Source organism: Podarcis liolepis (genome assembly GCF_965112155.1).
Source record: "Podarcis liolepis genome assembly, chromosome: 3".
In the NCBI taxonomy this organism is placed as follows: Eukaryota; Metazoa; Chordata; class Lepidosauria; order Squamata; family Lacertidae; genus Podarcis; species Podarcis liolepis.
Window position 1 is genome coordinate 95890359 of NC_139557.1, and position 27592 is coordinate 95917950.

The 27592-nt window shown below is 41.2% G+C and overlaps 2 long non-coding RNA genes across 4 annotated transcripts in view; one reads left to right on the forward strand and one right to left on the reverse strand.

Moving 5' to 3' along the window:
* Positions 1 to 27592, reverse strand: part of LOC310702868 — a 42340-nt gene that overhangs the window by 9782 nt on the left and 4966 nt on the right. The window lies entirely within an intron of this gene.
* Positions 734 to 26947, forward strand: LOC310702890. 3 transcript variants are annotated; one of them, XR_014523754.1, is made up of 6 exons: positions 734 to 1464; positions 4465 to 4566; positions 5083 to 5152; positions 13168 to 13341; positions 23475 to 23634; positions 25594 to 26947. It is a non-coding gene; the product is annotated as an uncharacterized lncRNA (long non-coding RNA). The 3 variants fall into 3 exon arrangements; XR_014523755.1 differs by lacking the exon at positions 4465 to 4566; XR_014523756.1 differs by lacking the exons at positions 4465 to 4566; positions 25594 to 26947 and adding an exon at positions 24182 to 24357.

The following is a 27592-nucleotide window of genomic DNA, read 5'->3' on the forward strand; positions in this document are numbered from 1 at the left end:
GGGTGGTAACCTGTAGCCCTCCAGTTTTCGCTTGAATCCATTTCCTCTCAGTTCCAGCCAGAGTGGCCAATGATTAGGGATGGCCAGTGGGAGATGCAGTCCGACAACACTGGGGGGGGGGGGGACGACAGTTTTCCCATATCTGTGAAATACCCGCACTGTACCTAACTGATAACACATCGGCAGCAGCATTAGGCACATTAACTTCCCACTTAACTCAGAATGAGAACCAGAGTGAAATTCTGATTTCAGTCCAAATGGAGCAAGACCTTTACAGCTGTGCTGGCTTTTGTCAGGCAGGGCTTTGCTTCCAGCTGCACAATGTTCTAATTTTTAATTGCAAAACGAACATGCAGACATCACACATAGATGTTATACACCATTACATTTTTATCTTCCCTTCCTCCACTGAGAGCTCAGAGAAACATACAAAGTTATCCCTGTGAAGTTATCCCATAACCCTGTGAAGTAGAATTTTTTTCGGGGGGGGGGCAGGCATTAGGGCTGAGCGGTTATTGGGTGTCCCAGTCAGGATGCTTATAATAAAAGCTTCAGTGAAACTCAGAGTGTGCATGATTTCTTTACAATGCTATGCTTTGGCTTGCAATTGGAATGTTTTGACTCGTTTCCCTACCAATGAATATAGCACATATTTCCAGGGTTTCTGGCCTTTTAGCCCATTTCCTTGTGATTACGGTAACTTCAGGGACAGATCAGGAACAGGAAGAGGAAGAGGGGATTCTCCCCATCTCTTGGCACCATCAGTTCTTCCCCACCTTCCTTCCTGTTGAAAGCAGTGAACAACTGAATGGAAGATTCCCCCAGTTATCTCACATTCAAATTGCCATATTACCTCCTATAAGTTCATTTCTCCCATGTGTACAGGACTATTCAAACCCTAATCTCTCCCCATTAGCTATGTGGGTGGGGTGGAGGAATAACATGGCTAGATTATTTATTACCTTGTTCAATTTTTAAATACCAACCTATTTTTAAGTACAATAAAAATATCCACTTATGTAATAAAGATTTAGCAGTTATCTCAAATTAAGGAGATTATTGACAAAAGATGTCTTTTACAGTAAATACCCTCTGTCAATTGGAATTTCAAAGCTTTGTATGTGGAAGTGCCTTTTACAAACTATACAGTTATTTTAAAAACCGCCAATCATGACTATTGCATGATGCGAATGTTTAGAGGAGAGAGGGAAAGCTGAGGTTGATAACCCCAAACATTTTTAACCAGCTCTGTGACTATTGTTTCATAGCCTTGGTGTTGGGCTTTTACATATGTGGAATGTTCCAGAATACAGAAGCATTCAAAATGGAAAAAACAACAACTGAGGAGAATTTTTTAAAAGGGAGGAGGGAAACCCTCTCTATGCCTCTCCTAAACCATTGTATTTCGCCATTATGTCAGTTAACAACTACACTAGAAACAAGCAGCAGATTTTTTTCCACTCTGTGAGTAATTGTCTGCATAGCAGTGACAGATGTGCAATATAGCAGCTTCTTCAGGGAAAAAAATTAACAGTTTGTCCAGCATGTCAGCTCGCTCTTTTTAGTGCTTCGGAGGTCCTGGCCCCATTATGGATGATTTAGAAATTGAGGCAAGCTAAGACCAGCTGCCTGAGTTGAAAGCCTTAGTTAGTAGGCCTCATCTGCATTCCAGTATTCACTTACATCTAGAAATTGGTAGGGCCCCTCCGGCCACAAGATGAGTGCGGGCTGACAATGCCTTGATTTGTCGAGAGAGAGAATAAATGGGTTTTTCAGAAGATGAGGAAATATCACCATTACTGGCCAATTTACAGCATTTTATCTGTTCTTCAAACATGTCACTTTTGTTATTGTCGCATGGTAATTACATAGTGAAACGGAAAGAAAACAAATTCCGGTTACATATTCAGATGGATTGCAAAATCATATAATCCTGATAAATGCCCATTTATGATACACATGGATGAAAGGTTCATTTTAATTTTGAATAGCTAGCACAGCCATAAATACGATATAGGATTAGATGCCACTGAATCCGATTACCAAAAGCAAATAGCATTTTTCCTCACTCTTTTTCATAACTAGCAAATTTGTAACAAGGAAGGTATTTAAAACAAAGGGGATTGGGGGGGAGGATTCCACCCACCCTCCCCAGTTCTCCTAAAATAATGTTTTAAGCAATATTGTTCCAGTGGCCCTCTTAAAAATATCGGGCTTACCATTGCTAAAAGTGCATTATTTCGGGAAGCAGCTCAACATTTGACATTAAAGGCTCACAGAAAGAGCCTCTGTCCCCTGCGCAAGGCGGGCACTTTAGATGCACACAGAGCTGTTGTCATTAGATCTCCAATAACAAAGGCAGTGGTGATAAAAAAAATAATAGTGGTTCCATTATACCAGTTTTTATGCCCAGTCTTTTGAACAGAAGACTTAAGTCAGATGCTAAAACTCAGAAAATGTGTGAAAAGCATTAAAGACAACCCCAGACAGTGTTAAAGGCTTCTGGTTAAGAGATGGTTCACTAAAGCCATAATAGCTCATCAGATGAAATATTGGGCTGTCTCTTCTGTTGTGATAAATAAGGAGCACCATCCACCAGGAACATCTGCACATGCCCGCTTTAAAGGAATATAAATAGTTGGGCATGCAGTTGCTGAAACGAATCTCCAGTGGATGGTGACCATTGCATGTGGTTAAATAATACACATCGGCACTAACGTTACTCACAAGCCTTTTCAAATAAGCATTTTCTTAACTGACAAGCATCACTTTACAAACGTAGAATCTATCCTTCAGAGACCCAGTGTTGCCAGCATTAATAGTTCTATTTCTTTAGAGTTGCGACCAGACCCACGTTTAAGTTTCTGCTTTATCACAAAGCTTACTGGATGATGGATGTCTCACAAATATAGTGTGAGAGTGAAATAAGATAAAATAAGGGGTCACCACAATGGGATTCAAAATAATTCCATGCTGGCTCTTAGTTGATTTGTCACGCACTGGATAGTCTTCATGGTTTGTCCTGGGACAACAGCTCCTATTGCTCCCAGACAGCACCCATGCTGGAGATGGTGGCTTTTCCCTCTGTTGTTATTATTATGATTTTATTTTTTATGTACAGTGGTGCCCTGCAAGACGAATGCCTCGCAAGACGGAAAACCCGCTAGACGAAAGGGTTTTCCGTTTTGGAGGTGCTTCGCAAAACAAATTTCCTATGGGCTTGCTTCACAAGACGAAAATGTCTTGCGAGTTCCTGCGGGGGTTTTTTCCTTCCCCCCCTTTTCCCCAAGCCGCTTATCAGCTGATCCGCTAAGCCGCTTATCAGCTGATCCGCTAAGCCGCTTAACAGCTGATCCGCTAAGCCGCTTATCAGCTGATCCGCTAAGCCGCTAAGCCGCTTATCAGCTGATCAGCTAAGCCCGCTAAGCCGCTAATAGCACTAAGCCGCTAAGCCGCTAATGGGCTTGCTTCGCAAGACGAAAAAACCGCAAGACGAAGAGACTCGCGGAACGGATTCTTTTCGTCTTGCGAGGCACCACTGTATTACATTTGTAGAATATCACACTTCATCTGAAGATCACAGGGCAGTTCACAACATAAACATACAAAATGAAAACACTAAATACATAGTAAAAAACAAACAAACCCAAAACCCAATAACCTCTCTCCCACAAACGCAAGTTAAAGGCCATAGAATGTTTGATCAGCCAAAGGCCTGATTATAGAGAAATGTTTTTGCCTGGCACTTAAAGATATGTAATGAAGGTGCCAGATTAGCCTCCCTGGGGAGAGCATTCCACAAACTGGGAGCCACCACTGAATAGGCCTTGAGTTCTCGAGTTGCCACCCTCTGAGCCTGAAGGAAGTGTCTCAGACAGTGGAAACTAATTGGCAGCCAGTGTAGTCAGGCCAACCAGCAAACAGAAGATAAGCACAATAGCAGTCTCTCCTCCTGTGTTCCAGCAACTGGTATTTGGCAGCCTGGCTGCCTCCAGCTGTGAAGGTAAAGCACAGCCAACATGGCTAGTGTTTGTGAGATACATGTTTTCTGACATACCAGACTCTCACAAAACGGCAGGTTTACATGTGTGTGTTTTTGTGGTGCCCAGCCCCACCAGAAGCCCATGGAGGAGCACCTTGTCAACGGAAGGAGGGGGAGTGGTGATAGATGGCACCAGCAAAAATGTCACCACACTTTAAAAAAAACAAATGAACACCTCACACAGTATACTTCACTGAGAGTTGAAAGGAACCATGAAAGTCATCTGAAATGCAATAATATTTTGCCCACTGTGGGGCTCGAACCCATGACCCTGAGATTAAGAGTCACATACTTTACCACCTGAGCTATATTAGCCTAGGGATCTCTAAACTACATTGCACAATTGTTATTCTTCACAGCAGGAAAAACAGCTACTGTGCTCTCCAGTAAAATTTTGCATGCTTTGATCACTTTCCATTTAGACTACTGTAAGGTACTCTACACTGAGCTGCCCTTGAAGACAGTCTGGAAACGTTAGTACAGAATGTAGCCGCAAGAGGATTGTCACTTCCGTGCATTGACAGGTAACACCTGTCCAGCGGAATCTGCACTACATTTCTCCACATCAGCCAGGCCATGCTCTGTGGCTGGGAGAGGGACTCTGCTCATTGTCTCACCAACATGTGGAGAGACCTGTAGGGCCTTATCTGTAGTGGCACCCCAGATGTGGAGATCCCTATCATGTGCTTAAAGGGCACAAAATGGCACAACATTGATAGAATCCTGTCACATGCCTTTCCTGATTTATCAGTCTTTTGGATTGTTGGAATTAGTCTCTATCTGCATCATATTAACTGTATCCTTTTAACTTTTGTTGTTGGCCTATTGCTGATGTTTTAACTGAATCTTATATTTTGCTAATATTTTGAATTATTGTATAGAAACTGCTTTGGAGTCATTTTTAATGGAACGCATTAGAATCTTAACATATAAAATAGAAGAAATCTTAACAAATATAAGAATTTTCAATAAAATAAAATAAAGTAAAATCTTTCTTTTTTATTTATTATTAAATTTACATCCCACCCTTCCTCTCAAAGAAACCCAAGACAGCAACTGCAACGAGAAAAGTCATTTTCGTGAAATGTGGAACCAGAGGACGGGGTCAAGGTACTTCCTGCGTTATTATTTTTAGACCATCTGAATTAAGCATGGCCCCACATTTGGTTTATTTTAGAGCATGTTCAGCAAAATCCAGACCAGATTAAGTATGTTTTATTATTATTCTAAACTCTAGCGGCAACAAAATTCATCAGCATTCCTGCAGGTCTGCTCAGGGTCCAGGAGAGATGCAGAAGTACACCATGTTCTGGAACTGAGATCTAATAAAGACATTCTATTGTGATTCTGTCACGGATAAATACAATTAGGCAGTTGCTAAATGCTTACCTGCATCAAAGTCAAGTCTGATTCATTTTTTGGCTATTCTTATTTAAATGTGTCATAAATATGACTAGGTGCCAGCAGCCTAAGCAACCAGCCTACAGCTAAATCTGCTCTGAAATGATTAAATTATATCTGCCTGAACTTCCCTGACCATGTAATCACTTAAAGATTTACAGTTTTAGGTCAGGTATTACAGGTTAGATTATAGTTATAATAAGCCTGAGGTTGATGCAGGTGAATATTATAAATGACTGGTATCATTTTAAATCTTTTATCCAAAGCGGTGTGTAGCTAATGAGGTAACCTTGCTCCCCCTCCTGAATTGGACAACCAAATCAATACATGGCTTTTCTTGAGGCCTGGCCTAGACTATACTGTCACACACAGGAAACAGTGCAGTGAGTTTAACACCTCCATGCTGTTGTCTAGGCTCATTTCCTCTTTCTGGGGAAAACTACCACATGGTGGCAAGTAGATTATTTGCATTATTATTCAGTGAAAGAAGGGCTGGTCCCAAAAAGCTTGCTGCCTGAGATTAAGGACAAAGTGATACAGTTCTCCAATACCATGTACAGAAGCTGACGGGATTGGTAGATGAATCCTATTTCAACCGGCATTAGCTGGAGGTCCCGTAATCACAGTGGCTGGGTGATGGTGTGTGGGGACAGCTTGGAATAAGCTCAGTTCCCATCCGTTTAGTTGCCTACCTCCACTTCCCTGCTAGCTTGCCTAGGCACTGAGAAAGCGCCAAGCACCCAGGCGCAAAGGCAGAGCGTAAATAAATTTAAGGAGGAAGAAGAAGAAAAGAAGAAGCCTTTCTCAGAAGCAAGGTGTTTTGGGGGCTTTTAAATAATAGATTTGAACATTACGTGACAAATCTGGGCGTTTTTTTCTTTTCTTTTTCAGACTCTTTTCCACACACATGTACAAACACACAGAGAATATTTAGTGAACACACAAACTGTGTCACTAAGTGGAAGAATGTTTGGCACAACTAATCAAAATTCATTGGAAAGGAATTCTCTGAGAAATTTCCTGTGAGTTTTGTTTTTCAACCATCTAAAAACTTTTGGAGAACTCTTCCCACATCCCACCAGAGAATATCTGGTGAATCTACCTAACCACCCAAATTTCACCTCTTGCAATTTGGAGAGAACATTTTGGGAGGCCAGTTTTGTTCAGACCGTAGCCAATCCACCCAACCCAACAGAAGGACATCTATCTCGTTGTATGCCAGATGGTAGGTTACAAACCACAGGCTAGCCAGTACATGAAATGGGGTACTAGAGGGATCCTTGAGATGATTCAGCAGGGCTGTTCCATTTTCAGAGAGAGAGAGAGAGAGAGAGAGAGAGAGAGAGAGAGAGAGAGAGAGAGAGTTTTACATGGGCTGAAAGCCTGATTGAGAAGCCAATGCAGTGTGCATGGGCATCCTAATGGAAGAGGGAATCCTTCCTCAGATGAACCATAATCCCCAGATTCCCAGCTTGCTTTCTTTTTTTAAAAAAAAAAATTCTAGCATTTGTAAAACCCAAGATTTGAGACATGATGTCCAGGCACTGTTCTCATTTTTGAGAAGTTAGCCTGCTCCCTGCTTCAGTTTTTTTCTTTCCTCCTGCACAAACACACACACATCCTGTCAATACCCATGCCAGTGTGTGCACAACCCCTGCCATGGAGAAGCGCCCATAGTTCAGTGACACAACATATGCTTTTGATGCAAATGGTTGCAGGTTCAAACCCTGGCATTTTCAGATGTGGCTAGGAGACACCCGAGCCTGAAACCTTGTTGGGCCACTGCCCACCAGCGTAGACTGGGATAGTCAACATGGTGCTCTCCAGATGTTTAGGACTACAACTCCCATCAGCCCCAGCCAGACCTAACATGGAGAGTTCTGGATCCAACATATAAATCTGACTAGGGGCCCACATATGTGCAAGTCTATGCACATTCCAGCTCAGAGAAATGTGCACTAATCCCTGTTGGACACCCAACAATCCCACCCTCCGTTTGGGGACACACATTGCTGTCTCTTGCACCAGGGGAAACGTGATTTGTCAGCAAGGCAAGTTGCTCTTAAGAGCGGGATTCTCACAATGAGTGCTACTAGGTTTTTGGATATGGGCTAGAAAACAAATGTATGTTGTTGTTGTTTTATGAAAAACAACAGCAATGCTGAAGCCCCACCAATCATTTGCTTAGTATAGAAGGGCAGGGGCAAGCAAGGAATCCAATCCTAGCTAACTTAATTAGTAGATATTTAAAAAATGAACCACCACCCCCCGTAAGCAGTGCACATAGCCCTACCTATTGGATTGGGTTGGCCAGTTGGGGAGTTGTACAGACAACACTCATTTACATGCATGAATGCGCATGCTAAGAATCCCACTAAGAATGTGTGTGCTCCAGGCATTGTTGCAGAAAGATGCACTAAAAGAAACAGCTAATTTTCCCAATGCCATTCCTTTCCTAATGGCTGGGTTTTGTGTGTTAATGTTTCTATTGTTTTAATATTCTTGCTTTTCTCATTCATATTCTAAGAGATTATTGTTAGTGCCAACTCATTTGATTTATCATTTAGCGAAAGCACTTGTTCAAAAAGTCAGCACTGGATATTAAATGATGATTGCCTGCAATGAATTTCTTCTCAACATCTGCAAAGACAATTTTGCCTTTTCTTCTGCCACTTAACTCTAAGTGAGAGATCTTAAGCATACTTAAATAGGATTCATAATATCAAGCTCACAGGAAATTATCTCTAAATCTGGGTTGCTGTAAAGCTATAAGTAAAATTATCTGCTTAAAAATAAAAAGGATTTCTGAGAAGAAAAACAGAAGAAAAAAATATTCCTATTTCTTATTATACTATTATCGGTCCAGCAAGTTGTTATTTAGTGAATCAGAGTTTCATCTGGTATAAATACCATTTCAGGAACATTTTTTTGCTTTTAATATTATATTTGTGTATTATGCCATCTCCACTACAGTGTTGTGAAACCATTCAGTAACTAAGAGTACAATCCTATATATGTCTACTTAGAAATTTCATTGGGTTCAATGGGGCTTGCTTTCAAGTGGTTACACAGTTGTAGATTGCAATCCACTAAAATGGATAAGAATTATGAACATACATTGGGGGGGGGGGGTTAATACACATGCTTTCCCCAACCTTGTACCCTCCAGAAGTTCTGAGTTCCATTTCCCAAAAATCCCAACCAGCATGGCCAATGGTCAAGAATAATGGAAGTTCTGGTCCAACAATGTTTTGAATGCATCAGGTCAGGGAGGAATGTTCTAGTCCACCACACACCAATATCTCTCTGGTAACAAGAGCTCCCATAATCATTTCAATGGAGGGAAAGCGCCACACGTAAAATTGCTTTCTATGTGCAGAGTTGCCCAACCATTTGGAAACTGCTATGCAAGAGGAGTACCATTTGCACACTGATGGGCTGCCACATATACACCCATAACTGAAGCCTATTAGGATCTTCTTGACCTGAAGTGGGGAACCTGTAGCTTTCCATAAATTGCCAGGCTCAGCTCCCAGCATCCCTAACTACTGGCCATGATGGCTGGGGCTGATGGGAGTTGGATCCAACAGCATCTGAAAGGCTGCAGGTTCCCTATCCCTGTTCTTGACCCATCATGGCAATTGCCAACTGGCCCATGCAATTGCTCTGTCGGGTTTGGCAGTGTTTATGTATGAAAACCCAGTAACCTTTTGGACTCTGTGCTTGGACCCTCCAGATTTTTATTCCTAGTCTCAGTGCCTCTCCTACCTAGAAGGCTGGAATTTTTAAAACAGAAAGCTGCCTGTTCTACATGCTAGCAAGAACACTAGAAATGGCCTGGGGAAAGTGGCAGAAGTGTGTTTTCTTGTGTTTCTCTTCCGTTACACTACTGGCTGTTCCACAGATGCTTGCCTTACACAGCAAATACAGGGATAACTCAGTGGCAAGCTGTAGACTCAGGGACAGCTGTAGCAGCTCGGTAGATAAAACATCCAAGCAACAAGAAAAGTAGCCAGCTGTTCAGAACTTTACATCAAAATGCTGAAGGAGGACAGAAGCCAGGAATTTCCAGAGTGGTGGTGGAGAGAAAGAAAGGGCTAAAAAGAAACAATTTGGAGGTCTAAATTGTACAAATTAAGTACAACACAAAATCAATTTTAATTCACATTGATTCTAAGGCAAACACCTAATTACAGTGAATGGCCAAATTATTCCCTACATCGAAACGTAAGTAAAGAGATGCTGCATCTCCATCCTCATGCTCCTTTTAGTTGTTCTCCTTCTGTGGAAAACTTCAACAGATTTTTTTTTTATTGCAAAATATTGCATAGAAGCCTTATGAATTTCATTTGAGTTTACATCTAAATCACTTTGTTAACAAACAGAGCTTTGAAGAAAACTTTAAATACTGAATGTATTGTAGTATCTGGGGCAAGGAAGAGTGTGAGTTACTTAAGTTCAGACTTTATATTTATTATTAATAGCAGCTGAAAATTTATTAGAAAAGAGAGGGCCATCTTTACCATTCAGCAATAAAATTCTTTGTCCGATGCTACATTGCTGACTATGAAAAATCTCTTGTAGCACAAGAGAGTATTTTGTAGTGTTCCAATGATGATGGAGATGCAAATCTGAAAGCTAAGCCATGCCCATCTAACTGAACACGGAGATAATACCAGGATACCTGTTAACGCCATGGTAAATCCTACAATCTACAGTGAACCTGAATGAAGACTGTGGTGATTATTGGTTCAATAGCTTTTAGTGGCTCCTCCTGAGCCAACAGGGTCTGTTGTAAAAATGTGTACTTAGGGACTCTTAAATATATCTTATTTATGACTCAATGGACCATAACTGCTAAGAATGAGATGTTGCAATCTATGGTGTAAATCCTTCTTGGTTCTCCAATAATTGATCATTATGTCAAGGGCTGCTTTGTGGCCGCCTTTGACTGACGTGCTACAGCCACGTATGGAGTTCTGCCACAATGGGAACAAATTTTAGTAGCATCTCACATTTTGAGACTGGTTTGTATACTTATATTTTCCCAATTTATCATGAGCATAGTTTCAGCAATACTTCCATTCTGAATTTTAAAGGCATTTGAGGCCAAAGAGAGAGAACATTTTTTTAAAAAAAGCTGCACTGGATATTTTTGGATCAAAACTTTTTAAAGCATGGAATAGAAATCCCACTTTAATTGTGAAACTACTGGATTTCCTGTAAAATTTTGCATGATCATTTCATTCTTGTTCCCTTTGAGTATTGCTTAATCAGTATCACTTTCTCCACTAGCTGCTGCTTGCCCACCAGATTTACGGCAGCACAACCAGTTCTGCTGCAGTGGGCACTAAGCCTAGGGGGCGCTGCACGGCGTCGCAGCTATGAAACAGTGAATTGAGCAGATGAGAAGTGCTGGGGCGCCAAATTTTGGCCTTAGACAGGGCTCTGCTGAAATTTGAAATACCAAAGTCCGCCCCCGTGTCCACACCCATTTATTTCCCTAGATTCAGCACAGGAATGATCCCACCTAATCAGAGAACAAAAGAATGTTATATTGCTATGTCTGACATAATGACATCACTGGGCATTAGGAAATATGATCATGGCCAATCAGATTTGGCTTCAGACTGGCATCACTGAAGGCAAATGAGCAACACTGAAAGTGAAAGCAATTTCAAGAAATGAGCGAACATTTATGCAAGGATTGCCAAAAGGCACCAGAAAAAAAGAAGTGAATCATAGAATCATAGAGTTGGAAGAGACCACAAGGGCCATCGAGTCCAATCCCCTGCCAAGCAGGAAACACCATCAGAGCACTCCTGACATATGGTTGTCAAGCCTCTGCTTAAAGACCTCCAAAGTAGGAGACTCCACCACACTCCTTGGCAGCAAATTCCACTGTCAAACAGCTCTTACTGTCAGGAAGTTCTTCCTAATGTTTAGGTGGAATCTTCTTTCTTATAGTTTGGATCCATTGCTCCGTGTCCGCTTCTCTGGAGCAGCAGAAAACAACCTTTCTCCCTCCTCTATGTGACATCCTTTTATATATTTGAACATGGCTATCATATCACCCCTTAACCTCCTCTTCTCCAGGCTAAACATGCCCAGCTCCCTTAGCCGTGCTTTATATCAATGCAAAAAAATGTTCACAGAAAACAGCAAGTAATTTTGTGTCAACCCAAATTTAATGTAACTGCATGATCCACTTTGTATTTTACATATTTTTCCAGTTTAAGCTTAGCATGCCACATTCCAGACTAGAACTAATTTTTATACACAATGATCATTTCACAAAGAATGCAATTCATCCTTTACTGACATTAGATATGGCTCTTTTCCTGATTCCAAATCAAACTGTACTTTCTCTCCTCGATTAGTTAAATCACTGATTTTAAATTCTCATGGTTGCCTTTCATTGATTCCATTTAGACTTGTCTTTGTTGTTTTGAAAAAAAAAAGTTTGAACTTCCAGTGCTGCTATGTGTTGCCTAAGGAGCACACAAAGGTTTAGATTGCATCTTTTCAATGCATTATGGCACTGCAGCCTAAAGCCATTACTTGTTTTTAACTGGCAACCTGCCTGTACGAATGGAGGAAGCAGATTGCCTCTTTGGTGAACACTTAGACAAGGTACTGATTTAACAACAGTGGACAAGCAGCTGGGAGCTGGGCTGTCAGCCTGTCACACACTGACAAATCTGTTGTTCATATTCAGGCAGGATGTTGCAGTTAGATTGCCATACGTACCATCTATCTACTACAGGCATGCAAGGAGTAGCAACATCTCCTGCCTACCCAGGGACAACATGCTGTCTGTGGTACATCTTTATGAAGGAATCCAAAAAGGGAAATGTATTTGCTTTTATCAGTCCTGGTCTTAATACATATGAGCAATAAGACTGTTAGTTCTCTATTTTCCCTGCTTTTTCCGGCTCTGGTAATATGCACATTCAATGTTAGGAGCTGCATGTGTGTCTCACTGGGTTAACTCGCTTCTTTTATTGCAAAGCTTTTGTAAAGGTAAATGTGATAGTCATCTAACTGTAAATACCTAGAACTGCTGATTTCCCCCCCTCTTGGCAAGGTGCTATGCATGGCAGGCAGAAATTTAGCAAGAATGAAGATGAAAACAATCACCAGTTAATTTCTGCTATATATGCATTTAAAGGCACTGGTAGTGAAGTGATTTTCCTGAAAAAATGTGTATCGGAAAATATTTGGGAAATTTTCCTATGCAATTTGCATAGAGTGATATGCAACAGAAAATTTATGATGTGGTCTAAAATAGCCTGTGTGTTTTAATTGTCTTTAGTAAACAGCCAAAATCTGAAAACTTTGAACTGCCATGCTTGCCTAATATTTGTTTGCGGTTGGTATCTATTCATTGTTCCAATAAAAACAGTAAACATTACAACCCATTGGAGCTTGTTTTACATGAATAAGCATGAATATAGGGGTAGTATTTATGGAATACTCTCACACATTTTGATCTGATGATTTCTGTTCCCTGCCCTTTTCTGTTTTGTCCTTTACATGCCCCCTATGAGTTTACAGTCTGGGGCTTACATGGAGCCTGGGCCACCCTGTAGGCGGGAGGATGCTTGACTGAATGCTCTTGTGTCTGTGTGTATTCAGAACTCACCACATAGAAAAAAGTAGAATGTCAGAAAATGGCTAAGCAAGAACCCTTCTCTAATGACATGCCTCTTTGCTTCATGCAGGGATTTTGCTTGCCTAGAAGAACATCCAAGGATGTCCAAAGACAGGACTATCCCTCCCCACTTTTCTCCTTTAGACCAGAGTGCAGCACAGTAGGAGCACAGATGCACTACTGGTGCCTACAAATCGATAGCTCCAGATTATCAAACAACACACAAGCAGAGTCACAGCAGAAGGTATCTGACTTTTAGAAGATAATGGAAGGCAGCCCTGTATAGGGAAGTTTTTAATGTTTGGTGTATGACTGTGTTTCAATTTGTTGGAAGCCACTCAGATGGGCACCCAGTCAGATGGGCAGCATATAAATAATAAAATAATTCATTAATATCATTATCATTATTATTTCCTAGTGTCACTAGTCAATCTGGCTTAGAAGAAAATTCAAAAGTGGAAAGTCTCACATGAAATAAGTTTTGCTGTTTTTTTGAGCGGGGGGATTCACTGACATAAGTCTCTCATCTCGGCTGAGCCAGTGGAACTTAGCTTTGTGTAATTTACAGGGAATTAAGTCCCCCAAAGGGGTGTTCTGGAGGCAGGGTGGGGGTGGAAAGAGAGAGACTTATGTACACCTTGGTCATGTTAAAGGTAAAGGGACCCCTGACCATTAGGTCCAGTCGTGGCCGACTCTGGGGTTGCGACGCTCATCTCGCTTTATTGGCCGAGGGAGCCGGCGTACAGCTTCCGGGTCATGTGGCCAGCATGACTAAGCCGCTTCTGGCGAACCAGCACAGCACACAGAAATGCCATTTACCTTCCCGCCAGAGCGGTCCCTATTTATCTACTTGCACTTTGACGTGCTTTCGAACTGCTAGGTTGGCAGGAGCAGGGACCGAGCAACGGGAGCTCACCCCATCGCGGGGATTCAAACTGCTGACCTTCTGATCGGCAAGTCCTAGGCTCTGTGGTTTAACCCACAGCGCCACCCGCGTCCCTTGGTCATGTTACCTAGGGCCCAATCCTCAAAACCTAGGCCCTCATTCTGCCACCAGCTCAGCCAGCAGTAGCCCCTCCCAGAGGGTCCTGAATGAAGTCTGGAATAGGGGTACCTTCCACTGGAGTAAATTATGTTGGCCTAAATCACTCTGGCTTTCTATAGTTAGAATTTGTCTGTTCATGTACGAAGTATAAACCAATTGAAAATCAGATGGATAAAACCTCGTGGAAGGTCAAATTAATACAAACAGAAAACAAATGTCCCTTTTCTCATGATTCTAAAGGAGGAAAATCCTTTCTGAGCCTTTCATGTGATTTCGCCCCCCGCCCTCCACCACTGCATGTGTCTCCGTTTTTGTATGCAACGAAAACATCATTTCCCCTATCTTCATAAAATCACTTGCTGTTCTCTGCTCAGCACTGAGATCACACTGAATGTTGATTGACAGAAAGATTACCTAATAAACCTTCACCACAAACTAATTAATCACTTTGAATACAACGCTAAATTGGCAAGCATTAAAAAGCAAAGGAGCTGGGTGTTGAAGACCATTTCCAAATGACCTTAGTTAAAAGCCAAGTACAGCCTGGTGAAAACACCAGTACTGTAATGCCACACAGCAAATAAGCAGTACCAGATTTGCCTTGTTTAAATGAGGAAGGAATTAGAGGGAACTAAAAACAAACCCCACACACACTGAATACGCTTCAGCAAAGGGGAATGTTATAGAACTGGCCTATGAAGCAAGAGTGTGCAATTCTTTAGCCAGTTTGGTGTAGTGGTTAGAGTGCTGGACTAGGACCTGGGAGACCAGGTCCAGATTCAAACACCTACTCAGTCACGAAACTTACTGGGTGACTCTGGGCCAGTCACTATTTCGGTCTACCCTACCTTGCAGGGTTGCTGTGAGGGTGAAATGGAAAGCGGGAGTTGGATGCACGCCACTTTGAGCGCCTTGGAGAAAAGCTGAGATGTAAATGTAATAATAAGCAATATAGACTCAGTGCTGGTGTTTATTTTTCTTACAATGTGATAAAATGGCTAAAGGCAGGGAAAAGCAGCTGGGAAAGGCACAAAGTGAGGCAGAATATTGGAAAAAAATATAGAGGAATGGGAGCATCCATAATTTTTTGTGCAATGAGGATTGCCAACTTCTCATCCAGTCATCCTAGCTCTTTTAAGAGCAGTTTGATATGAAGCTCTCGACATGTTTGCCTCCATGCTCTGAAAATCTTCACTTCCTAACATCTGCTTATCAGGCTGCATAAGAGCAGGCCAATCTATTAGTTCCTGATATGTAGAACCTGTTTGTAGATCCCCGCACTTGTTTCAAGCATTTTTCCTTGCCACTTCTTTCAGGGTCTACTTAAATAGTGAACACATATTCAACGTTACATATCTGCTATCTGATCCTATGCATCTTTAATTGGAAATAAGCTCCAGTGAGTTTAGTGGGATTTACTCTGAAGTAAATGAGCATATGATTGCAACTTAATTTTTTTTAAAGTAGTTAAAATGGTTAATCAATCACCACAATGTTAACTAGGGTCAACCTAGTTAAAACAAACAGGAATGACCTGTTCCTGTGCCTTAAAAGCAATGATCAGCAGGTGACTTTTCCACAGGATAGAAAGGAGCATGATCACTCACTAATAACCAGCACAAGTGAACCGACACTATGGAGACCAGCTGGAAAGCTGGCAATGCTAACATTCAAATGTGAAGATTATACATCTCTCTGCAAATCTTTTTCATTGCATTATTTATTTACTTATTCCTAAAAATATAAACAATGCCTTCATCTAAAAATGGATTTTAGGGTGGTAGACCCTTGCTCAAACCAATTACACCATGCCTTGAAATTGTGGCTTCCCTGCAATATTCCATTTTCAGATGTGCAAGTACAAGGCACTGAGGGGAGGGAAATTTGGTTACTGTATCTTAAGCAGAGTCCAGATGCATTCATAAAACAAGCAACTTTCCAAAATATGTAGTAGATTACAGAGTGAATGCCGTTCAATGGTGAGGGGTTGATGGGCTGGAACTTGGAGGAGTGAAAGGGAAACTGGATTCAAATTGCTACTTGGCCACCATGTTCACTGGAGAGTCTTGAACCAGCCATGTTTTCTCTGCCTAACCTCTGCCTCACAGAATTGTTTTAAGAATTATGTGAAGAGGGTGGATGGGAACAGCCTTGAAGATAGTCTTCAGGGCACTATGACGACTCTCATTTTAAATACCCCTCCTATATGTAGGCTATAAAAGCTGTGCTATATTGCTGAGGGGACGTCAGAAGAGAGGAGGAAAGCAAATATTCAACCACCAGTTATGCCTATGTCTCATCCAGAAAGTATAGCCAGACATATTTTGGCAAATTTAAATAAATCCACCCGGACAGAAATTTTACCCCACCAAAAGACAACATGGCAACCCCAGTCATTGGACATGGAATAGCCCTCTAAACCATGGGTAGGCAAACTAAGGTCTGCAGGCGAAATCAGGCCCAATTCCCTTCTGTATCTGGCCCACAGATGGTCCAGGAATCGCCGCATGGATCACCAGCGCGCGCATTATTTCCCTCTCCCTCCCACGGCGGCAGCAGCAGCACCTCCTCCCTCCCTCTTCCTGGCTTGTCCCTGCCCTGCCTAGAGGAGGAAGGGGACTGGGCTTTGTTGGTGTGCCAGCAGCAGCAGCGCTTGAGCAGCTGCCATTTTAAGCAGCCCATATCCAGAGCCCTTTCGCGTGCCACTCATCGTCCCTCCGCTGCTGCCGCCGCCAGCCCCTGCCACTCACAAGACACAGGTAAGCAGCCACCAGGGCTCATGGTGCTCTTGCATCATTCCCCCCCCCAAAAAAAAATATAGTCCGGCCCCCCACAAGATCTGAGGGACAGTGGACTGAAAAAGTTTGCTGACCCCTGATCTTAACTATCCGGTCATGCTTTGTGAACTGCCTGCACACTTGAATCTCAGACAGGCCACATCTCCAGCACTGCAACAACATTAAGGGTGGGGAGGAGTCCTCAATGAATGGATCACTGCTTTCCAGTGCACATATCTGGCCCCTCAGCTCCCAATCCCACTTCGTAACCTCTTTCCCTCCTTCCTCAGACTAGAGAGAAGGGGGAGAAATTATTTATTGTGTGCCTGTTGAAAATGAAAGACTTTTACATTTTAATGAGCACTAAATAGGAGCGAGGAAATATTGTTCATTAGCTGTAATCTGTGGAATTGCTTGAGTGAGCTTCCTTTGGAGGCCGCTTTAAACGGTTCACTCAAGTAAAGCAGTTGTATGGTAATTAAGGGAGCATTTTTCTGTCAACATCTGTGCTACTATTTATAACGCTGAAGGTATCTTATTACTCCACTAGAGAAGCATTAAGTGAGGGAGGTTTGGCCAAATGGAGTTTATATCACCCTCTCTCTCCCTCTATTATTATTACAGTTTTCTCATTGCATCACTCCTCCCTTTCCTGTCCCTTCTTCAAATCCGGGGGGGAGGGGGAGCTGTCCGCTAGTTCCTGATAGAGCAGCGTTTTCATTCCAGTAGCTGTTCATTAATCACTGACTTTGCTCAGCAGCAGAGACACCCATGCCAGTTCAAGGCAGTTTGCTGCCTGAGGTTGAGCTGCAAATAATGTTATTTTCCTGCTTGGCAGGGGGTTGGACTCGATGGCCCTCGTGGTCTCTTCCAACTCTATGATTCTATTACCACCCACAACAAGTCAAAGTTCTTAGTGCCCAAAGCCAGACAATGTATTTTGACACCTGAGGCAGAAAATCCCACAAGCAACTCTTCTCCCTTCTGACAACAATTAAAACATGAAATACAGTAATAAATTAAGTAACTATCGATTTGTTGCCTTTTCATGATACCTCAAATCAGTTGTTTCCTCTGCCTAACAGTAGGACTGGCCCCAGAGAGCAAAATTGGAGATTTGTCCATTGGGCAATATTGGCCAGCTTACAATTTTCATTCTCTAATCAATACACACAATGCCTACGGACAAGTGGCCAAATGTACCTCAGGTCTCTCCTTTTCTATGGAATCACTTGCACGTAAACAATCCTTGTCTTCTGTAGCTGGATGCAATTGCACACACACTTTGATGGACTGGCCTGGAGGGCGCTAGTCAAAAGCAGTGGCCTCTCTCAAAGGCGCAAGAGCAATTAATTACTAGTTGCATTTTCCTAACGATGGCATTATGAAAGCTAGCTTTGCAATTTTGTGAACAAGATAAAATGCATAAAAAAATTAAACCAAGTTCTATTTATTTGTTTTAAAGCATTTATAAATCACTTAACATTTTTTTAAATCTCTAAGCAGCGTACAATGTAAAAACCAACAATATTATTAAATCAAAAGTACAGCCTAAAGCCAAACCCCCAGAAATATAAAAACAGATTTTTTAAAAAAAACAGAATTTGGTGGAATCAAATACATAAAACATGGTCCTATCTAATGGGTTACGGGTAAGGCTGGGCAAAACAGTTGTCTGAAGCAACTTAGTGGTTGCTGCTTCACGTATGGCAGATGGGAGGGCATTCCCTAATATAAGGGAAATTTTTACTTGTGAATGAGACAGTGGGTCACAGCACAGACCTAGTCTTCCAAGACCTGAGATAAAGGTCTCTTTTGTAAGTTAGACTCAAATAGCTAGGGTGGTTCGTTCCTTCTAGATGTCTGCTGTTTCTGTTTCCTGTAACTTTTTTTATTTATCAGAGTGGTTAAAACAAAAACACACCTTTTTATTATTTATAAAGTTTTTATATATCTTATTTAGTTTGGCATGTTTGGCATGTTCATGTTCTTCTTACTGCCATTTTACAGATGGGAGTAACAGAGGCTGGGAAGTAGCTACTTCACCCTGGGTCTAGTCTGATCTAGAATAAGAATCTCGCCTCCTGTTTCTCCTGCCTGACTTCCACTCATTTCTCTTCCTCTCGATTTTTCCGACATTTTGCCTATCTGTCAATAGTGCATTGACAGAAACCCTCAACAAGGCTTGAACTCCTTTGGGGTGGAATAGTTTGCAGCATGCCTGGGCATAACAGACAGAATAATAGTTTCCTGCCATTGGCTTATTTCTTTATTAAAGAGAGAGGACTTATTTCAATATCTGAGCAATCCACTTCACTCGCATGCGTATGCACAGAGACATAAAGGCAATTCATCAGGATTTCTTTAAAATCAGTGGCGTTTCGAAGGGTCTTTTTAACTTACTTTTTATTCCTTACTGATAATGCAGCATTGCCATACAGCACCAGCACACGGCGGGGCATGTTTTAGTGGTTCATTAATACCCGTCGTGGATGTGCAGCCGCACACATTCAGCCGCCTGAGGTGTATATTAATGGACCATTAAAACATGCCCAGGAGTGCCTTAAAGCTGTTACAATATGTCTCTGCAATTTTAAATTCAATTTTTTGTGTGTGTGTGTATTTTTTCTAAGGAAAAAAAAAACTTTGCAGAACCCTTGGTTTCTCTTCCTTGTTTCATTTCGTTCAACAGCAATGAATGACAATGAACCAGAGGTTTCAGACGCTTAACACACTATTCTGAATGTGCTTTTCCCCCCAATTAGATTTGCCTAGTCTCAAGGGGTTTTCACAACACTCGTGAAATACGCTTCTTTAAAATATAAGCTACTGGAACCATGTTGTTGACCAATGCATGTGCACTGCCCAAAATGCATACATGCAGCAGAGATCCTCAACTATGGCTGATACTATGGCTTCATCTGTAGGACACACATTTGTAGGACACACATTTGTAGGATACATACAACCAGAAACATGTATTTGTTTCAAGAACATGATATACACTTGTGTATGCATAGCCCTAACTTGCATCAGACCAGTCAACTAGTTCACAGGGAGAGGGCACTCAACCAAGTCTCCATTCTGAACACCTGATTTGCACAGATGCTGGTTAATTTTCAGGGTTACAAATGGTCAGCCCTGTTCCTGGATCAGGCTGGGGAACAGCACACTCTGATAAAACGGGATGCTGCAAAGGAGTTTCACATGGATGCAGTCAGAAAAGTGAGAAAAAGAGTACAATAGCCATGAAGTAACAAATCAACTGGCCAGCTTAATGCTAAAACAACAGTATGTGGTTTTACAGTTTAGTGGTGGCTTGTGGGGCGTCATTACATGGTGCTTGGCTACCCCTGTGGAGTGGTGGCTGAGGATTAGCTACATCAGTGCCATCAGGGCATGTGATTGTTAAAGGGCCAGTGGTGTCCAGTGCGCCACAGGCAGATGATGTCAACAACTGTGCTGAGTACTGCTGACCTTTCAATAGTTATGTGGCTGAACAGTGCAGCCGTAGTGCTCGCTCCCTTTTTGGGGGCTTCCAATAATTTCTAGGAATGTCTACCTGTAAGGAAGCTGTGCCCCTTTCCCCCTCAGACTGCATTCAGCAGCAAGACTGTATTCTGACACACACACACACACACCTGTTCTGTGAGCCACCATTGTTTCGCCACTTTTTATTACAGCACATTATCCAGTGGGGCTTTATTTATGGCACAGTCAATAACTAAAGCTTATCGTAATGCTTGTAAAGAATTATTAAGTAAATCTAACCAACAAATCAGACAATGGTTTGGGACAACCGAAACTCTGCCCTTGGCTGCCCTGAGGTTTATATGCTATCTTATCTTTGTATGAAAGGAGAACAAAAACACTATAAAGGCAGTAATACTGGCTTTAAGCTTTTGGTGGATTTCCTGCACCAGGAGAAAATCTTCAGTAGTTCCATTTAAGCCTTCTTAACACAGAGCACTCCAGTGTGGCTTATGAGAGCCAAGAGCTCTTCCTTGTGGTCCATGGCCACGTTATAATTAAGCAATGAGATAGGCAGTGGATCTCTTAGTGGTGTGTTAAAGCCCGTGGCCAAGGGATGAAATCTTTTGAAAGGAGGAGGAGTTCTGCTATCTGTCTAAAAAAAGCAACTGTGGAAGTCAGAGTTTATTTCATAAAATTTATACACCACTTGATTGTAAAAAGCCTAACTGTGGGAATGTGTTTATATATATAATGAATGAGAGAATGATGGGGCAGGGATGGAGGAAAATAAAGGATTGGGCATATATTGGCCATTACTGTCCACCCATAATTATAATAATCAGGAACTAATGGAATCATTCGCAAATGTTTATTCAACACATGGGGGGGGGGTTGATGTGCTAAAGTACTTTATAGAGCTAAGCATTATTTTTAGTATTAATGATAAATACGGGTATGACATCTGTCAGCAAGCTCTAATTATCTCTAAAGCTATTTCAGAAAATGATTGCGTTGTATTTTTTATTTTTTAAAGAACTTAAGGAAAAAAGTGTACTACTGTAAACGGCTCATATTTTGTGGTGGGGGAGGAGGATAATTCCCCTGCCGGCATCTGCTAGAATCTGGAAAACTACAAAAACCCGCGGACTCGCACAAATTGATTAATATCTTTGTTCTGTTTCTGTTAAGTATTGCATTCCCTCCTGGTTCCCACATTGCCTCACCACCTCATTCTCTTTCCCCCTTCTTATTTTCCTTGCTACATTCCTCATATTCTCAAACTTCTCTTGAAACTAGTTTTGGATGATGTTGCTAAAAAAGGAAAGCTCTGTAGATCAGCAGCAGAGTCCCCTGCCGAAGGCATCTTGCTCTCTACCCAAGGCAGAGCAGCAGTAAATGGAAGTCCATCCCCTCACTGAGTCAAGGTGCATAATATCCCAAAGTGAGCCAAATTAGTTTGGCACCTGAGGCAGAAAAATCACATAAGCTCCTTCTTCTCTTTGGCAGTAAAAATACAATAAGAACAAATTAAATAACTGTTTGCTGCCATTTTGTGACACCCCAAAGCTGCTGGCTGAGGCAGATGCCTCACTCTACCAAATGGTAGGAATGGCCCGGCCCAGAGTCCATCTATTCAACATCCTAGTTTCCCCAGTAGTCAACCTGAAAGTTCCAAAAAGCCACTAAGCAGGACTTGAAGACCCAACAACTGGTATTTCCTGGGTACTTCCAGACAACCTGTTTACTGAGCATTCACACAGGTAATTTAATGAGCAGCCACTCCAATTTGTTTGCGGGCAAGCAAGACAACATTGTATCAAAGCAAGTGTTACCCCACACTTCCCACTGCATTTTCCCATTGCTTTCATTATCACAAAAAGTCCAGCCTTTTGGGAAAGCAGGTTTGTTTCTCCATTGATAATTTTGAATACAGGTGTGTTTTCATTGCCCAGTCTCACTGCTGCATCCCCGCCCCCTAGTAAACCACAATTGTGGGGATGGGAGGTCAGAGAAGTACCCCTCTCCTGCCCCACCTTGCCAACTGCTACTTTGTACACCCTTTGTTCAACATTTTTTGACCCCTGTTAATTCCTTCTATCACATTTCCATCTAGATTTGAGTAAATACCCAGTATCACTAGGATATACTTCCACACAGATTTTTCATATCACCTCACTACATTTTGGAGTTCCAGTCCTCCAAATAAAAAACGTTAGCATCAGCAAACTATAGCAGTGCAATCTATTCAGAAAAAGTTTTGCATTCAATGGTGTTTACTCCATATAACTGTTTATAGGACTATAGCCCTCACCTACCATAATCTGACAGACAACCGCCTACCTTACAAACCGTCTCAAGTGTTAAAAACAGCAGAGATGACCCTCTTGGTAATTTCACCACCCTCAGAAGTTGGGTGAAGCAGTCCGAGAGAAGGCGTTCTCTGCAGCAGCTCCTAGGTTGCAGAATTACCTCTCCTAAAAGATATGTCTGTCACCTTCATTATATACTTTCTGTTGTACTATAACTAACTATACCTCTGTACCCTTGCTTTCAAAGCTAAGATATGTGTTTTCACGGCTCACCTGACTGTGACTAAATTGCTTTAACTATTTTTAATATTAAGTTTAAAATTGTTGTAACCTGCCCTGGGACCTAATACATTGAGTTAACAACAACAATAATCCTAGTTTTGGTTATCAGATTTACTGAGCTAGAAATCTGATCCATCTATGTGTGTCTGTCTGTCTTTTTGTGTGTGCAGATATATTACATTTCTTGAGTCTTTGGTGGGCATGGCTTTGTACTACTGAAACTAATAATTTATATGTGGCAATACATCAGCTTTAGTAATTCTCATCTATAACATTTTATTGTACCAGTTAGAGCAAGGCCCATAAGACAGGGATTATCAACAATAAGAAAAGAACGATGTTCCTGCATTCCCGTTAAAGTCACGTTTCTCTGGGAGTACTCTACAAGACAGCAGAGGCAGGCAGGACGGAGAACTTTGAGTAATCATGGGTTATAATCTAACATGGGCTGCTTTGTAACAATGGTTAACTAACCTAACGATCCTTTCAGGTGGCTACAACCTACATAGGCACTGCCATGTTTGCAATGGAAATTAACAAAGACTAAAGCAAGATGTGGAAAGAGATACAAGCCAAAGTGGAAACAAGCATGAATGCTGATTGCCATCTGGCACAGATGTCATTTACTGCTGTTCATGATTCAGGCATTGGTAAGATTTATTTGAGATAGTTAACTTGACATATATTCTTATGAAAAGATAAGTAATAAAGATAAACATTCTTAAGGTGTTATAGTGGTTGAACTACATGGCTGGTCTTTCTTTTTACTATAGGTTCAAACCCTAGTTGTTATATTATTGAATAATAATAACAATAATAATTTATTATTTATACCCCGCCCATCTGGCTGGGTTTCCCCAGCCACTCTGGCGGCTTCCAACAAAATATTAAAATACAATAGTCCGTCAAACATTAAAAGCTTCCCTAAACAGGGCTGCCTTCAAATGTCTTCTACAAGTCTGGTAGTTGTTCTTCTCTTTGACATCTGGTGGGATGTCACTACTGGGCGGATGCCACTACCAAGAAGGCCCTCTGCCTGGTTCCCTGGAGCATGGCTTCTCGCAGTGAGGGAACTGCCAGAAAGCCCTTGGTGCTGGACCTCAGTGTCCAGGCAGAATAATTATGAAGAGATTAAATCTGGTAGTCATGGGCTTGACTGTATTTGTTTCTTTCTTGTACTTATATCCTGTTCTTCAGAGAACCACAAGTTGCTTATGGAGGACTCCGAGGCATCTTCCATACCCTCTGAACTTCAGCTATACTAGAGGACCCTGTCTTCCCTGGGCTTAAACCAAACTGTGGGCATCTGCAAAGGCTACAGAATGCAAACCATGGTTGAAATTATTTGTAGAATGAAAGCACGCATACTCACTTCTATTTTCAATTACCGGTAACTGCACTATGTTGTTTTGTCCAAACTGGGAATTGCAATGTTTTATGCATAGTGTCAGAAACCACAGTTGTTACTGGCCTTAAAAAAAAAAAAAAATCTATCCCATGTTTGTCCCACTTTGGATGCCACAATAAACTGTGGTTAGCTGAAAATTTAAATGAATACTTCCAATTTCCTCACAGCAGAAGAAAGTGGGAACCGCTTAAGCCCAAGGTTCATTCTCATAGTATTAAAATATGTTTTAGTGTTACATCCAAATCCAGCCAGACAGTACTTGATGGATAATGAGGCATATAAAACCACAGTGCATTTAGGTTGTAGTTTTAGAGCAACACAGGGAAATCTAAAGAATGCTTTCCTTGTTGTGCTTTATAATAGTTAGCACTTGGATAGTTTAGGCTGAATGTTCTCTGTGCAGCCATTCCTTTATAATGGCACACAAATGTACCCTTGTTAAGAGGGACAATGTGGTAACCTGCTTATTTTGTTCATATGCAAGACAATTTGAATTTCAGACATGCAAGACACCCTGGCTGGATGACAAAATATATTCATCTTATTAAAACCTGATTAATTTCCAACCTCAACCTTCTAAAAACTTACATAATCTGATCCTGTGGCGGAAATCTTTTTGGTATACACACACACACACACACACACACACGGGGCAGGTATTTTAAATAGTCCAGCGGATTTGGAGCAGACATGCAAAGAAAAGGGAAAGAATGAGACTATATTGATCTAAAAATAAATAAATACCAGAAAATTATTCTGTAAGCAAGGCTAGTGGCATACAAATGAGATAATGGTGTAAACCAGAAGCAGGAAAAAGGCATACAATCTGAAGGAAATGCAGTTGCCACACCAGTTATAAAGCCTTTTTTAAACATGGTTGCTTCTAAAATTATACTGTTAGCATTAACTACTTTGCTAAATGTAATTTCAGAGCAGCTTGGCTATGCTGGGACCAATAATGTTTCAGCAGATGTTAACAGTGAGGGAATTTAAAGATTACAGGGTTTCATGGGTGTAGTAAAGCTGCAGTGGGAACAGAAATATTGCCGTAGCTGTTAAGTTCTGAGTGCACCACATTTACTGACAAGTAATACATGAGTGATAGTGAGGACCAAGGGAACAGAACTTTATACTTACTGGTCAGCAGCATATAAATTCCATAAATTAAACAAAGTTTTATGCATTTTTCATTTCTTTTCAGAGCGATCCTCTCTAAGGACCTTGGCTTCACATTTATTCCGACCACAAAGCGTATCTCTGATATAGTGTGGGGCTTCCCCCTGCCAAAAAAAGGTATATCCCCAAATATATGACTCCATTCTCCTTTCTCTATATATTCTCCTGCTCCTCCTCCCTTCATATAGCTTTTATGAAGACCCATTTTATAGCAGTGAATTCTAGCATGCAATAAAGTCATAAAGGCTGATATTTCAACAGTGTAATAACTGCAATTATATCAGTTCCTGTATTTTTCAATGGAGTCAGAAATGCTGTTTTAGCAAACACATGCACAAAAACACAGATTTGAAGTAGTTGCAGGACATTTCCACAAGCGACACATAGGACATTTGATGGGGGATCTTTCTGATTTCACACAACTACGACACACAAACAGAATGTTCTAACAGGGGTCTATTCTTCCAGTTCAATGCTGGAAATGGAGGGTAGTTTTCGGGGTTATTTGTACTGATCCCACTCAAGTCTCATCCTTTCCGTGTGCCAGTTTTATACATCCTAACAGCTGGTTAGCAAGGAGGTTTGTGAACCTGCCTCTGCATGTACAAAAGTCTCCAACTGACTATTACAGCTACCAATAGGTGCTACAGCTAGCCAGTATGCCCCATACTGAGCCTCTCAATAGCACTGCCCTTGCCAACACCCATCATCTAAGGAGGGTGGCACAATCTCAACCTCTTAAGTATGGGGCTTCAAGCAGCAGAGAAGAGAAACAAGAGCACTGTAGCAAAGACGCAGAAGACTTCAGCTGGCTGTAGTAAGTAGTAACAGCTGGCTGAAGGCTACCCTACACCAAGGAACTGGTTCAAATGAGTTTCCAGTGTGAACTGGTCCTAAGCTACAATTTTAATATCTGTCGCCACTCCTTCCAATAGCAAATGCAGGTACTGATTGCCAACAGTATTGGAGCCAACATGGGGCTGTTGAGAAACAAGATGGAGGTATCAGTGTGTTTCAGGGAACCCCAAGTTTTACAGAAGTACAAAAACCTTTTAAAAGTCTTAAGGGATGGAATCTTCAAAGAAGACATCAAGAGAGGATTTACTTACAGTTTCCAAATTCCAAAAGAATATTATAGTCGACAATTCTAAACTATTAAAGAAGGTGTATAATATACTGTTGGAATGGGAAACTAAAGATGAAGTTAAATCAGTAATGATTAAGTGGGCACAGGACATAGGTCATAATATACAATTTGAGGATTGCATAAGGTTGTGGAAAGTGAATTTGAAATTCACGGATTGCATATTGTTGAAAGAGAATTATATGAAAATTATGTATAGGTGGTATACCACATCAGTAAAATTGGCAAAATTGTATAAAACCGAACAAAAGAACTGTTGGAGATGTAAAGAAGGGGAAGGTACATTTCACCATATGTGGTGGGATTGCAAGATTATTTTTTTAAAAATGGTAAATGATATACAATGAATTGAGAAAAATGTTTAAAATAACATTTGTTTAAAAAAACAGAAGCTTTTCTGTTGGATATTTTGGGACAAGAGCTGCCGAAAGAAAAGCAGACATCATTTATGTATGCTACAACAGCAGCAAGAATTTTAACAGCACAAAACTGGAAGACCAAAGAACATCCAAAGAACAGTGGTAAGAAAAGTTGGTGAACTGTGCAGAGTTAGCAAAATTAATGGACAAGTTGCATGAAAAGGACAATAGTAACTTTGAAAAAGAATGGGAACCCTTTACAACATATTTGCAGAAACAAAAACAAAAAAATGGACTCACTGGCAGGATTTAAATACTGTAAACATTTACAATTTTATTTACAGAGAACAAGAAATATAAAAATGGGAAAACATATTATCATATATAAGCAGTAGATTGTACCATTTGATGTAACAAACCAGAAATGGAAGTTGAGGGAAGTTAACAGGGAGGGGGGGACTTGGATATTTGTTGCAAGAAAGAAAATCAATAAAAACTATTTAAAACAACAACAAAAATAA